Here is a 15772-nt window from a genome sequence, read left to right as displayed (position 1 = left end):
TGGAAATTGACGAGCTGCAGTGAGAGACACTCGACAGTGCTTTCCCAACCGGCGTGTTCCATGAGACCAAATAAATGCGGACAGTTTCACCGCTTGCAACACGAAACGGGCACTTTTTGCCTAAGTATCCATGATACAAGTCGGAATCAAACAGTGCGAAATACCGAAATGGATGACGAGATTCTGCGACGTGTTGAGGACACTCCATCTACAAATACACGACCTACTGCTTACAGTTTTGGCGACACACACACGGCCTTGTGTGGAATGTATTACATGGCAAGCAACTTCATCCTTTCAATCTTCAGTGCCTAGCACCTGAAGATTTTCTCCAACGCGTGTGATTCACACATTGGTTTTTACAACAGACTTCCCTGCGTCGTTTATTTCCGGCCGAAGTCCTGTTCACCAACGAAGTTTTGTTTACTCTTGACGACGGATTGAATATCCCCAGTTCGTATGTTTGAACGCATTTGAATCCACGAGGTAGTCGACCTCCTACACATCAACAGTGATTCGGTGTTAATCTGTGGGTTGGCATACTCAGTGATAGGTTGATCGGATCATACATTCTTCCATTCTGCCTCAAGTGATGAAGATATCGCATCTCCGTGGAACATGTGTTGCTAGAACTGCTGCGGTGTATACCTCAGAATATTAGACAGAGATTGTACTTTCAGCGCGATGGGCACCAACCTATTTAGCATTGCCGGGAGAAATTATCTGAAAGCCACCTTAGGGAATCCATGGATCGACAAAGGTGGCCTTGTGGCTTGGTCGCAGAGGTCACCTGACCTCGCGTCTCTGGATTTCTTCCTCTGGGCATATGGAGCAGCTGCCGTATGAAACCTTTGCGAAAACGGAAGGAGACCTCGTCGCCAGAATTTTCATCGCTGCTGGTACCATTGCGGACATGCCAGGAATCTTCGAACACACGCTGCAGTAGTCCGACAAGGTACTGCTCGCATACAGGCGCAGTCGAGCTGTTGTTGTTAACGCAACTGATGTAATTGGCATACTATACCACCTTCTGTGTAAATCGTCCTTATTGTCACAACTTGCCGTCAGGAACCAAACGTATCTTAATTAAGTAAATTTGCTTAGATGTTCCTCCTATATTTGAACAATAGCCTCGTAACACCCTGTACTGACACAGGTACCCAATCTCGTGACAACATATATAAAAAATGTACATGTACAGACTAACATTAATTATGTTTTGCTGTAGATTTCTAACTATGTTGAGCATATCACTAGGTCAACGAACTTTGGGGTACAAAAACAAAATTTTATATTATCTTCCGCTTTCTGGAACAAATATATTTGCCGACGGGTTCCTACATCAACGGCATTATCGTCGTATAAGTCCCAAACCGAGGGAAGTAAAACACCCCAACACTTCTGGACCGCATTCTAGAAACAACGCCTAGGCAGTGGCTAGGTCATTTCTCTGGGAAGTTGATTTCACCAGGAGTATTAATGCATCAAGGTAATCAGAAGGGCTACTGCTGAAAGAGAGACTGGGACAACTGAAGTTGCGATAGTTCATTCGCTAGTGGCATTGCTGGGAGAAACACGCTTCAGTTTTCGAGTCGTAATGTCTGTGCTTGATCACTTCTTAAAAACTAATATGAGGGAAGCATTACCAAGTAGTCACTGTCTGTACACTGGTCTAGGTAACAGAAACAACAATTACTACACAAAGTATGCCATGTTATTAGAAAACTGGGAAGCTTCATCCCAAGCGACATCGTTAGATATAAAAATTCAACCTGCTTACGTTTGTGCTCGCGAAACTCGAAAAGTAGTTGATATTTTTTCATGACGTTGCACATTTTTGAAACATATCTTTATGTATTAATAAATATGTAACATGTAAACGGGAAGCGTTGTTACCAAAATTTTCGAAAAGTTGTTGACCAATTTTCTTCACGTTTTAAACTATACTCTGTTAAAGATTCAGACCGACATTGACTACAAATTTTTGAAAACAAAAATGTACAAGTTTTCTGTTAAAACGGATAACAAGAAAAAAAATTCTGTAAAATTGTGTGTTTTTGTTTCCTTTGTCGTAGCCAGTTTTAACTGTGACAGTGGTCGTTGAAACCAGGGTCGGCCACAGAGTGGAAAACTTCACGCTGGTCGATCGTGGGAGGCAACTTCCCGGAAGTACTCAGTACAGAGGTGTGACGTTTTCCGGCCGATACAGTTCTCTTCAGTTCGGTAGAATCGGGGTGTCAGCGCTGTTTACCCTTCGCTATTTGTTCGTAGTGTGAAGGATGTTCGCAGATCTGGTGGATGTTTGCACAAAAAGAGGCAGCCTTGCGATCTATCGTTACAAGCCTTTGAAAATGAAAGGGGATGACAGAAGAGTGGCATGACAATTCTCAGTGTATATTATGCAGTCACGTAAGCGACGGATACTGCAGGTTTTGCTAGAAAACGATATCATAGAAAAAATATTTAAAGGTTTAGTTCACAATGAAAAAGCAAAGAATCACAACGCTAGACATATGGGATTCACTGTTGAGTGCATCAAGAAGCACTTTGTGCTAATCACCGAGCGAGGTGGCGCAGTGGCTAGCACACTGGACTCGCATTCGGGAAGACGACGGTTCAATCCCGCGTCCGGCCATCCTGAATTAGGTTTTCTGTGATTTCCCTAAATCGCTCCAGGCAAATGCCGGGATGGTACCTTTGAAAGGGCACGGCCGACTTCCTTCCCCGTCCTTCCCCAATCCGATGAGACCGATGACCTCGCTGTCTGGTCACCTTCCCCAAACAACCAAACCCCCCAACTTTGTGCTAAATTTGCAGGAACACAGCACGTGAAGATATTGGCAGTGTGAACAGTAAAATTTCATTTCAGTGTCAGGTGCAACTGTTTTCGATGGAACTGAACGAGAGAATGGAGACTTCATATATTACTGCAAAGTATGTTGGTTAAGTCAGGCGGCAAGACTGTAACGATTTTTCTGTTTAAAACTCGTTACTGTTCAATTTATGAAGGAAGAAGGAGTGCAGGAACGAAAATTAGAACACCCGGAATGGATTGCAGACCTCGGATTTTAAGTGGACTTGATTGCAAGGTGAGCAACAACTTACCGATTTGCTGGGGATGCCTTTAAAAAAAAAGACGTTGTACAAGGTACAGATTGTCAAAAACGCAATAGAGGCCCGTACGCTCACTGACGTCAAGGAAAACGCGAGGTTTGAACAATTCACTGTGGCCTTGAGAGAGTTCGATGCACAGTTTCCTGAACATTTGAGCACATTGTCAATCTTAACACTGTTTTCGAGTTAGTTCGCCGTTTCAGTCGAAAGTGCCTCCGCACATTTGATCTGCAAGGTAATTACCGTGTTAACGATAAATCATTTCACTTTAACATTATCAAGGACGCGTAGATTGCTTTCTTCAGGTAGTTTCCACGTCTCCATAATAAAGTTGGTAAAGTGCCATAATATTTCGATCGACATATTTATATGAAAAACTGTTTTTCGATTATTAAACTAAATAAGTCACGATTACGTGGCAACTTGACTACGAAACACTGTGAAATCGTCTGCGTCTGTCTATATGCCGAAAGTTTGTAACTGATTAAAATCATGTCGTCTGCGGGCCAAAAAATAATTAAGTAATACTGAAAAATTGTTTTGTTTTTTATCTATATTGTTGAGAAACTTGAAATATAAAACTAACTCGTATGCGGTGCGACTGTATTGCCATATGAATGCGACGCGTTCGCAGTTTCCTCCTCTTCCCCTCCTCCCTCGGACAGCGTAGTGTGGCTGCGGGGGGGAACGTGCAGCGAAGCTGTACACTGTGGCACCCGCGAGACGAAATATTGGGCGCCCTTGATTTAAACCATTGACAAATAATTTCGCCCATATATACTGTTTCTCATTACAGATACATGATGAAGAAAAATTCGCGCAATCAGTCCTCGCAGCACGATTCCTCCCATACCAGAATACAAAAATGTACAACATTTTGTCCTGCGCCTATTTCTGACAGTAAAAGTACGTTAAAACTGGCAATCTGGCAACTTGTAATCACATGTACGGTAAGTACCTTTGTCAGCATATAGGAATAGTGTTGTGCAGCGAATAGCGCGGATTAGCACGCAGGTGGTCGAGAGTTCGATTCTGGCTCGAGACGTACTTGTTTTTATTTGATAGAGGTAGTCTCAGTGGTACGGTTCTCAATCGTCATACAGCGATTACAGTGGGTCTTCTGCAAAACATTTGGTATTACATACTATGAACACAGAAATGGAACTTCAATCGTTTCCGTTGGTCAGCCTCTAAAAAAGCCTTTTGCACGCCTTGGGCGCGAATTGTTTCGCACCACTGCATCTACTGACTTCCAAAACCGTTTCCTGTATACCCTTCCTCAGTGGTCCCATCGATTAATACCAACTATTATTCTTTTCACGTTCAGGTCCATTACATTTCGTTAGGGTCTTACGACGCCAGTATGCCTGCGAACATTTTTTTCAGATAATTTCGAAACTCCGTTTCTGTTTGTATGTATTGTCACCATGAACCACTGATCATGCCTTTCATCATTGAGTCTGATAATCACAAATTGTTCGGTATATATCTCCATGCGTTATTATTATTATTTTTATTACTACTACTACTACTACTATCATCATCGATGGAAATGTGGAAACGTCACGTCCATCACCGCTAGGAGAACAGTGCAATCCGAAAAAGACCATTTCACAATAAGCAGTGTGCAGAACAAAAGCTTTAGGAGAGGTGACGTGCGTTAGGGGGAACAGCCCAAAGTTACTAATGACGTGTTTAGACTGCAAGCGCTGTTCACCAGGTGGGGACTAGTTGCTAGCTCAGTGACACGTGCATGACAGGCTGCATATGCATTACTACACACATCGTATTTTCTTGTGTTTTTCTAAATCAATGGGGCAGACTCTTGACATACACAGACCTTGAATATGTCGATATGCTTCTGGTCCTGGATGCATCTGATAAACAAGCTGATGTTGCCCTCCGACATGCTGCTGGATCTCATGGTCGATGTCATCCAAATCAAAATCAAAATCAAAATGTTTCATTGTCGGGAGTTCCGTCTTCGGGAGACAGGTTCTCTGATGGCTCTGAGCACTATGGGACCTGACATCTGAGGTCATCAGTCCCATAGAACTTAGGACTACTTAAACCTAAGGACGACACAAACAGCCATGCCCGAGGCAGGATTCGAACCTGCGAAAGTAGCGGTTGCGCGTTTCCAGACTGAAGCGCCTAGAACCGTTCGGCCACTCCGGCCGGCACAGGTTCTCTCCTTCCTCCATGGCGCGACTGCAGCTAGTAAGGAAGCTATTCTGGAAGTCATACACAAAGAAGTCAGTGTAGTCCACGCTGCGTATCAAGGCAGTGGCGTGTCCCGAAACGCACGGTCGTTGACGTGCTGCACGAGCATAGGCTGAAATCCTATGCAATAGCTGCATCCTGGAGTCTGTGGATGCAATTGTTGTGAAGTTGTAAGGTGTCAGACAAATCCAACACCTTCCATGAAAATCCTGACATGATAAGCAAATCCGGCAGTACGTCACATAGCTCCGTCCCCCCAGGGGATCCACAACTCTTTTGTGGATACGTGTGTAGCGAGCACGGGACCCCGAGCTAATGTGGCCTTCCTTCCTTTCCGGGCTGCATACCTTCCCTTTCCGTATCCTTCCCCATCCCCCATCTTCGCCCCCCCCCCCTCACCTCTGGCTCTTTCCTTCCCTTTCTCCCCCTCTGGGGAGTATGGTTTGTGCCTACGTCCGGAGACGGACGCTTGTAAATGTACCGCACTCTTTGCCTTCCTTGCTTGTATGTCTTCATCTTTCTTCGTCCTTCTCTATTCCTTACCTCTTCTCTTTACCTCTTCTCTTTACCCTTTTCTCCGCTGCGGCGTTTGAGACCTCTCTTCTTTCCTTTCCCTGTCTCTTTCTTCCTCCCTGTGCGTGTCTGAAGGCCGACCCACGCACTTCCATGCGTAGCCGGTGACGGGGTAACGCGTAATTCCCCGCCCCGGGTAGACAGGTAGGACACTTACGTACCCCCTGGTAAAGGTCAGGCCCAGGGAGGGGTGATTACCCGGGCTGATACCTTCCGAAAGTGCCGATTGGTCCCTCCGTCCGTTTGTCGGGAGGTGTGACCTGAGGTGTGAACAATCACCTAAGGCGGGTGTGCCCTCGGTGAGGGCCCCCACAAGGGAGGAGCGCGCCATCGGAGACGCCGGTAATCATGGGGGATTCTTCCGCAATGGTTTCCTCACCTTCCACTATGTCTGCTCACAAACGTAAGTTCACTGAGTCTCAGCCACAGACGGTTCTTCCATCGTTGCCAAAGTTCCTTGTTGTTTCTCGGTCTGACGAAGGTCACGACTTTTCCACGGTCAACCCTTTCATTATTCAGAAAGGTGTCGACGCAATTGCGGGTCCTGTAAAGTCTTGTTCCAGATTACGGAATGGCACCCTGTTGTTAGAAACACACAGTGCCCTCCAGGCTCAAAAATTGCTGCGTACTTCTCTGCTCCACACCTTCCCTGTCCGGGTGGAACCGCACCGTACCTTAAATTCCTCGCGTGGAGTCGTTTATACGCGCTCCCTCGATGGATTGTCTGACGAAGAAATTCAGCACTATCTGTCTGACCAAGGCGTCACGGCTGTTCATCGGGTTATGAAAAGGGTTGACTCGAACATCATTCCAACCCGCACTGTCTTCTTGACATTTGACAAAGTTCAACTCCCATCAAAAATCAAAGCAGGCTATGAGATAATTTCCGTTCGCCCTTATGTCCCAAACCCTACGCGTTGCTATCGATGTCAGCGGTTCAACCACACCAGCCAGTCGTGTTCCAATCAGGCCAAATGTGTTACGTGTGGCAGGGATGCCCATGAGGGTGATTGCCCACCTCCATCCCCTCGCTGCATCAACTGTATGGGTGACCACGCTGCTTCCTCTCGAGATTGCCCTGTTTTTAAGGACGAAAAGCTGATCCAGGAAATAAGAGTGAAGGAAAAGGTGTCGACCTTTGCTGCTCGAAAGTTACTCGCCAGTCGACAGCCCACCGTGCCTCAGAAAGGAAAATACAGCACTGTCCTTGCATCTCCTCGGCCAACAAAGGAGGCGGCCACGCAGACTTGCGACCTCACATTTAGTACCACGGTCGTCAGATCGGCCAGCGCAAAGATCGCCCGTTCAACCTCACCTCTTTCGCCTGCCCACTCTATGGCTCACCCTTCGTCGGGTTCTGCTAAATCTCGAGCCCAAAAAGTCAGAAGCCAAGTCTTCAAAAAAAGAGCATTCTCGTGAAGAGTTTTTACGTACTGCAACTTCACAACCATCGGTTCCTCAATCATCTAAACATACCTCCAAGAAGGCTACGAAGAAACACAGTTCCTCTCCTTCTCCGCCACGGCGTGTCCCATCTACAGCACCACCTGGCGGAAATCGCCCTCGGCCATCTTCTGTGTCGCCGAGGCGCACTGTTGGTGGCCGGTCAACTGGCCGATCGTTGGTGGCAGGAGCTGCTCCTGACCAACCTATGGATCAGGATCTTCTGCCTTCGACTGAATGCCATTCCATGCTGTCGGTCGCAAGCTCTGAGCAGTTGTTGAGTTGACAGCACCCTTGGTCACGTTCCTCCGTTTTCTGTTCACCCTATGTCCATTATCCACTGGAATATCCGCGGAATTCGCGCCAATCGGGAGGAATTGTCGATCCTCTTACGATCCTACTCGCCGGTCATCTTCTGTCTTCAGGAAACAAAGCTGCGTCCCCATGACCGCTTTGTTCTCCCTCATTTTCAGTCCGTCCGATATGACCTCCCCTCTGTTGAAGGCACTCCAGCCCATGGAGGACTCATGATTCTGCTCCATGATACTCTCCATTATCACCCAATCCCCTTAAACACTTCCTTCCAAGCTGTCGCCGTCCGTCTTTCCCTTTCTGGATACACGTTCTCTCTTTGTACGGTATACATTCCATCGTCTACACCAATGACACGCGCTGATCTCCTTCATCTTCTTGATCAGCTTCCACCCCCCTATTTGCTGGTTGGGGACTTCAATGCCCACCACCCGCTTTGGGGATCTCCACATCCTTGTCCACGTGGCTCACTATTGCTAGACGTCTTCCACCAAGCGGATTTAATCTGCCTCAACACTGGGGTCCCCACATTTTTGTCTGCCTCCACGGCAAATTTATCCCATTTGGACCTTGCGGTCGGTACTGTTCCGCTAGCTCGGCGCTTCGAATGGTTCGCCCTTGATGATACACACTCGAGTGACCACTTTCCATGTGTTCTTCGACTGCAGCCTCAACTGCCATATATGCGCTCGCGACGCTGGAAGTTTGCCCAAGCCGATTGGACACTTTTTTCGTCTCTAGCGACATTCGATGACCGTCGCTTTCCCAGCGTCGACGATGAGGTCACACATTTTACCGACGTTATTCTCACAGCTGCGGAACGTTCAATACCACGCACCTCCGAATTGCCCCGGCGCCCTCCAGTCCCTTGGTGGAACGAGGCATGCCGTGACGCAATACGTGAGCGGCGACGTGCTCTTCGCATTTTCCGTCACCATCCAACTTTGGCCAACTGTATCCGATATAAGCAGCTCCGTGCGCGATGCCGTCGCGTCATCCGCGATAGCAAGAAGGCAAGCTGGAAATTCTTTACTAGCTCATTTAACAACTTCACTCCCTCCTCGGAAGTTTGGAGTCGGCTTCGACGGTTCTCAGGCGCGCCTAGTTTCTCCCCGGTCTCTGGGCTCACTGTCGCGCATGATACCTTAGTGGACCCCGTCGCAATTTCTAACTCATTGGGTCAGCACTTTGCTGAGATTTCGAGCTCTTCAAATTACCCGCCGGCGTTTCTCCCGAAGAAACGTGCAGCGGAAGTGCGACATCTTGCTTTCTCCTCTCAAAATCGCGAAAGCTACAATACTGTTTTCTCCATGCGCGAACTCCAACATGCACTCTCTTCTTCTCGCTCCTCCGCCCCAGGACCGGATGGTATCCATGTCCAAATGTTGCTGCATTTATCAACCCATAGCCTGCGTTACCTCCTTCGCCTTTATAATCGAATTTGGACCGACAGTACCTTTCCCAGGCGATGGCGGGAAGCTATTGTCGTTCCCGTTCCGAAACCTGGAAAGGACAAACATCTCCCCTCTAGCTATCGCCCCATTTCTCTCACGAGTAGTGTCTGTAAGGTTTTGGAGCGTATGGTGAATTACCGTTTAGCTTGGTGGCTGGAGTCCCGCAGTCTTTTAACACCTGCCCAATGCGGATTCCGAAAGCATCGTTCTGCTGTTGACCATCTTGTTGCTCTCTCCACTTATATCATGAACAATTTTCTCCGGAAACGCCAAACGGTAGCAATATTTTTTGATCTGGAGAGAGCGTACGATACCTGTTGGAGGACAGGCATCCTCCGTACACTGTTCTCTTGGGGCTTTAGAGGCCGGCTGCCCCTTTTTCTTCGCTAATTTATGGCAGAGCGCACATGTAGGGTGCGGGTGAACACTACTCTCTCCCGTACTTTCTCCCAAGAAAACGGGGTACCCCAGGGCTCCGTGCTGAGTGTTGTACTGTTTGCCATCGCCATTAATCCAATTATGGATTGTCTCCTTCCTGATGTCTCGGGCTCCCTCTTTGTGGACGATTTTGCGATGTACTACAGCTCTCAACGGACCAGCCTTCTTGAAAGACGTCTTCAAGGATGTCTCGATCGCCTCCACTCGTGGAGCATCGAAACCGGCTTCCGTTTCTCACCCAGTAAGACCGTTTGTGTTAATTTTTGGCGACGTAAGGAGTTTCTTCCGCCCTCCTTACATCTAGGCCCTGTCAACCTTCCGTTTTCCGACGTCGCTAAATTCTTGGGTCTTATGTTTGACAGAAAACTGTGCTGGTCCTCCCACGTTTCCTATCTTTCGGCTCGCTGTCTGCGTTCCCTTAACACCCTCCGTGTCCTGAATGGTACCTCTTGGGGAGCGGACCGAGTGGTCCTTCTCCGCCTCTATCGCGCCTTAGTGCGCTCGAAATTGGATTATGGAAGCATAGTCTACTCCTCTGCTCGGCCGTCTATTCTTCGGCGACTCGACTCTATCCACCACCGTGGATTACGTTTAGTGTCTGGAGCTTTTTACACCAGCCCTGTGGAAAGCCTTTATGCTGAGACTGCTGAACCTCCGCTGTCCAATCGGCGGGCAATCCTTCTGAGTCGTTATGCTAGCCATCTGTCTTCCATGCCTGCTAATCCAGCCCATAACCTTTTTTTCGACGCCTCCTTTGATGTCTGGTATTCAGGCCGCTCCTCCTCCCTACTACCCCCGGGAGTCCGCTTCCGTCAACTGCTCCATTCTCTTTCCTTCCGCTTTCCTAAAACCTTCTTGACAACTTGGGGTACAGCACCGCCTTGGCACCGTCCCCGGATCGACTTGCTCAGAGACCTATGTCAATTTCCCAAGGATGGTACCCCTACACTTGTTTACCGTCGGGCATTTGCTGCTCTATGTGCACAAATGACGGAAGCCACATTTATTTACACCGATGGCTCGAAAACATCGTTAGGTGTAGGGAGTGCCTATATTGTTGGCGACACCCCAAATCACTTTCGGCTTCCCGACCAGTGTTCGGTCTATACTGCGGAGCTTTACGCTGTTCTCCAGGCTGTCCACTACATCCGCCGCCATCAGCAGATACAGTACGTAATCTGCTCCGATTCTCTCAGCTCTCTCCTAAGTCTCCAAGCTCTTTACCCTGTGCACCCTCTGGTCCACCGGATTCAGGACTGTCTGCGCTTGCTCCACCTGGGGGGCGTCTCAGTGGCGTTCCTCTGGCTCCCGGGACACGCTGGTATCTGTGGAAATGAGGCGGCCGATATAGCGGCCAAGGCTGCAGTCTCTCTTCCTCGGCCAGCTCTTCAGTCTCTTCCGTTTACCGATCTACGGAGCGGTTTATGTCGCCAAGTCACTCATTTATGGCATGCGCATTGGTCAACACTTCCCCACAATAAATTGCGGGAAGTGAAAGCCCTTCCTTGCGCTTGGACCTCTTCCTCCCGAACGCGTCGTCGGGAGGAGGTAATTTTAGCTCGACTCCGGATAGGGCACTGTCTTTTTAGTCATCGACATCTTTTAAGCGGTGATCCTCCCCCACTCTGTCCCCACTGCTCTCAGCTGTGGACGGTCAGACACCTTTTAATTGAATGCCCCTATTTTAATCCGTTACGCTCCCGTCTACAGCTATCGCCTGATCTATCGTCGATTTTAGCAGATGACACGCGCTCAGCTGACCGCGTTCTACAGTTTATTAGTGACAGTGAAATGACGTCAATCATTTGAAGCTTTTTTTTGGGGGACAACCAACCCCTTTCTATAGTGGACTTTTAAGCATTCCTTCTGCCTTTAGTTTCTCAAATTTTCTGACTTTGTTTCCATTGCTGCTGATTTTAAATTTCGTTTTTTTCCTGTTTTCTACGTCACGGGCTGGGCGCTAATGACCATAGAAGTTTTGCGCCCTAAAACCACAAAAAAAAAAAAAAAAAAAAAAAACATAGCTCCGAATAAATCCTGACATTCAATTAACCATAGTAATACGATCAACGAGTGAGCAAATGGAATACCACAGACTAACACAAGAACGCCTAAATGCATGTCATACCTCCCCACCGTGAAACAGACGCAGTTCCGAGGGAAGAAACGAGAACAGAAGCCAAAAGCAGAACCGTGTTAAGCTAGAAGGCCCTACGATAAGGGACAGACAGCCACATTTCGGGCTGACCGCCAGGACCACCCCCCAGCCCATGTTAAAACATAGAGCCCTCCAGAAGAACAGTATAGATCTTACGATAACACTAAAAGGGCCACACCAGCTGCAAGTTTTAGCGTGAGACTTTTTCGCGTCTCTATTACGTTGCAAACGTTAAAAATATTGCCCCACCACGAAAAGTATAACGTTTCTCATTGGATAGACTGAGTTTTTGTAGGCAGAGCTTAAGGTTAACATTGAGACCCTGATCGGTCAGTTGAAAACACAGACAGATAGCTTTTTTTTTAAACCAACTTTGGTAAATTGTAGTAAGGAGAAGTTAGGAGTTGCTTCCGAGACGGCGGGCTGCGTGGAGCTGTGCCGCCCGCCGCCCCCTGACGCTGCGTAAACACCAACAAGGTAATGAATGCACGCGATGCCACATTTTTGAACGCATAAGGCTTCACTCAGAACTGCAGAAGTCTCATCTGTTACATCCCCTTATTACGCAATACTAGTGTCGATCGTCAATTAAATCTCATGGTGTTCACATTTGCTACTTGAAGTTAAAATCTGAAACGTGATGATTTTTCTGTTGTATAATTGAGAAGCCACATCAGCCGCTGTAATTTACGACAAGTTAGATAAGTAATTAAAGATAAATGAGGGTCAATGTAGACCATTTTGATAGTTTTACCTTTTATGAAACTTAACTTAAATCTAGATTATAGATGTGATATGGCATAGGTCGTCCTTCGATCCATTCTAGAACTTGGAAACCCATTCAGGGAATATTCATTCACATTTTTGTTGAACGCAGTTGGTTTTTATCATCCTGTATTAAAATATTTCCTTTTATCAATAGTGCAATTTATAAACAATGTTTTGTAAGTAGAATAAAATTTTCAATGGCAAACTTAACTGCTTTTTCGACCAGCTAACTAAAAATAGGAAAGCCTTGAACCCCTTCCACTAAATTTAGTTAGTATTAAGATTCTTTTACAGGGAGTGCAGTGGAGCTGACGCTGAAATCATTAAGTATTTGATTATATCATCGCTAGTCTCACTGAACTCTTCTGAAGTCTACAGGTCATGTGTGGTCTGGCGTCTCCTTACCAGCAACAGGTCCCAGGTTGACACTAGTCAGTCCCCTAAAAAACACGATCAGAGCGTCGTTGCGCGAAAGTGTTAGGGAGACACGGCTTAGAACAGACAGACACCACGCAGAATGTTAGAAAGTTAACTCACACGTCACCTGACACCGCGCATACCACATTACTTTGGCATCAGTGTTTGGGCCGGAATATTGTGAGAGAGGAGTTCCGATAGCTACTTGTTGGCTGACTGGTGCACTGTACGAAGGTGTCACGCATTCCTCTCAAACTATTTGCCTGACGCAGTGAAAGATGTTTCACTTCATGATCGGCAAAGGTTATTGTTCAAACATGATGGTGCACCTCGACACGTTTGGAATTAACGTGCAACGGTATTTAGACAGAACATTTTCAGGGAAATGGCTTAGAGGGGAGGTCCAGTTGTATGACCTCAGAGTCAACCTGACCTAAATCCCCTGGATTTCTTCCTGTGAAGACACTTGAAGGACCACGTGTATTCTACTCCGCCGACACTCGTGGAAGAACTGATAGTGCGTGTTGGAGTAGCTCTTGCGTCTGTGGATGCAGCCATGTTGCGGAGAGCCCAGAGCTGCATTATATGCTCTTAGGACAACGTATTCTTTTTTTTAAACGTCATGTGGTCATTAATATGGAAATCATTATTTCCACTTGTTGCTAATGTGTTACATCGGAGCAGACATGCTGCATGTAGTAGTAATGATTCGTAGATACTGAATTATTTTACTGTCCAGTAATCTTAAGCATCGCATTGATTGATATTGTTTTTGTACTTATTCTATTCCACGACAGGTCATTTGTTTCAGCTGTCTCTTTCTGGTATGTCTGACAACGTTTTTTGTTACGTTCACTGTTAAAAAACACTGTGCTACTGAAATGTCGAATACGTGAGGCTTAACAAATGGTGTAGGCTAAAGTACTAAATGACAATGAAGGTGGCAAATAAAAGCAAATACGCCTCGACCCAGAATCGAATCTTCGACATCTTGCATGCTAATCCAAAACGCTAATCTCTGAACCAACTCCACACCATTACTCTTGTCTGTTGACTGAGGTAGTTGCCGTACATGTGATTACAGTGTTGCCCATCTTTAACGTCCATTTACTGCCGGAAATATGCACAGTACCAAATTTTGGGAAAAACTTTTTTGTATTGCTATTATGTGAGGAATCACGCTGCAAAGTGCGAGTGCACGAATTTTTCTTCACCTTGTGTTTTTACAGATAGATTGTACACTCAAGAATGCATTGGTTTGTTTTCTTTGAAATCCGTCTGCGAGGAAGAACACAAAGTTGGCTAATTGACTTTTGATCAGAAATACTTAAAAATCCGAATTTGAAACAAGGATCAAGGTCGGAGAGGGGGGAGAGGAAGTGGACACAGGCGTGGGAGGAGGAGATGATGGACAGAGATAGGGAGGAGGAGAATAGGGCGTATATCCAGCTCCCAAGATTACTAACATTGTGTGCTTTCTCTTTGTTCTTTTCCATTTCGCAAGGCAGGGCCACAGCAAGCGGCCGGGTACAGCTAGTGTATAATGAAACCCTGCGGGCTTCTGTTGCGTGTTGTAACAATCGACCTCAACGAAGTCTGGAGTCCAGTCAGTTCACAATACGCTGGTGATCCAAAACACTGCTATCACTATCCACCGCGAGACTGAATGTTGCATGGTGACGTTGTCGGGACATGAGGCTGTATGAAACTGACACTAGTGGGGGGAGAGAAGAATGTGGAAACGTTTCAGTGACGATACGGACCGCAAATGGGGAAACAAGTCATAAAAGGCTGTCTGGGAGTCTGAAGAGGATGGAGCTGTTCGGTTGTTTGCGCGCTGCTGGCGTGAGATCACAAGCAGTTGCCTGGGTGTTGGACGCCCACGCTTCATCCCAAAGCGTGGAGGTCGGTGGTTCGGGAGCTTTGTGAAGCAGGGAAGCGGCGACCTGCGGCAGATCTGCCGACAGTGAGCAGTGTGGTGGGATTACAAGTGTTTCGGAACACACCTATCAGAGCACATTGTTGAAGTTGGGACTCCGCAGCAGACGACTCGTACGTGTTCCCCTATTGATCGAACGATATAGTCAGCAAGGCAGTGGCGGAGTAACCAAGTCGGAGGCCAAGGAGGCCGAAACTAAATGAGAAATGAAGCCCCCGTCCTCTTAGAAACTATTGTAGATGTAAAAGCTGACAAATCAAATATTTATAATCTATGTACTACTCGCTCTAGTAATTGCCATGCACATATTCAGTGAGGATGGAGCTAATAAACTTAAAACACGAGTCAGAATTTAGCACAGCAACCAATAGGTACAGTCAAAAAAAAAAAAAAAAAAAAAAAAACAATAGATAGAATAACAAAATTAGCTTCCCTTTTATACATCAAGAAACAAAACTCGTACAATTATTATATCAGTAAATTTCGTAACTTTAGTGCGAGATAGTACTTTTTATTAACATAGCATATTTTTCGCGCCTTTACTCTACTGCAGTTCCCAGTAATGTTGTTAAAATCTATTTCATCTGAAACTTTTCTCTCAGTTGATTAAATGGACAGATAGGCTATTCGTTGGTGATTCATCTTAGAGCGAAGATAATTCCTTATAACTCTCAGTTCTGAAAAACTCCTTCCGTATGATGTGCCTGAGACATCAATAGTCAAGAAGTTTTGGATTATAAGTGAGTGTACAGGGTAATGATTTCCTGAAGTCCGATTTAGTTACAAATTGAAAGATTTCTTGGGCTGTCCATCTGCCAGCAATGTCCACACTCCTATCAGTTGCACGTAGATGCTTACGATTCCACTTTATTTCTTTCAGAACCTGATCCTTACCAAACTCGTCGCAAAATTCTGTCAGATTCTTCAGTGCTA

This window comes from Schistocerca americana, chromosome 1 (assembly GCF_021461395.2).
Source record: "Schistocerca americana isolate TAMUIC-IGC-003095 chromosome 1, iqSchAmer2.1, whole genome shotgun sequence".
NCBI lineage: Eukaryota > Metazoa > Arthropoda > Insecta > Orthoptera > Acrididae > Schistocerca > Schistocerca americana.
This window is presented reverse-complemented; position numbering follows the sequence as displayed.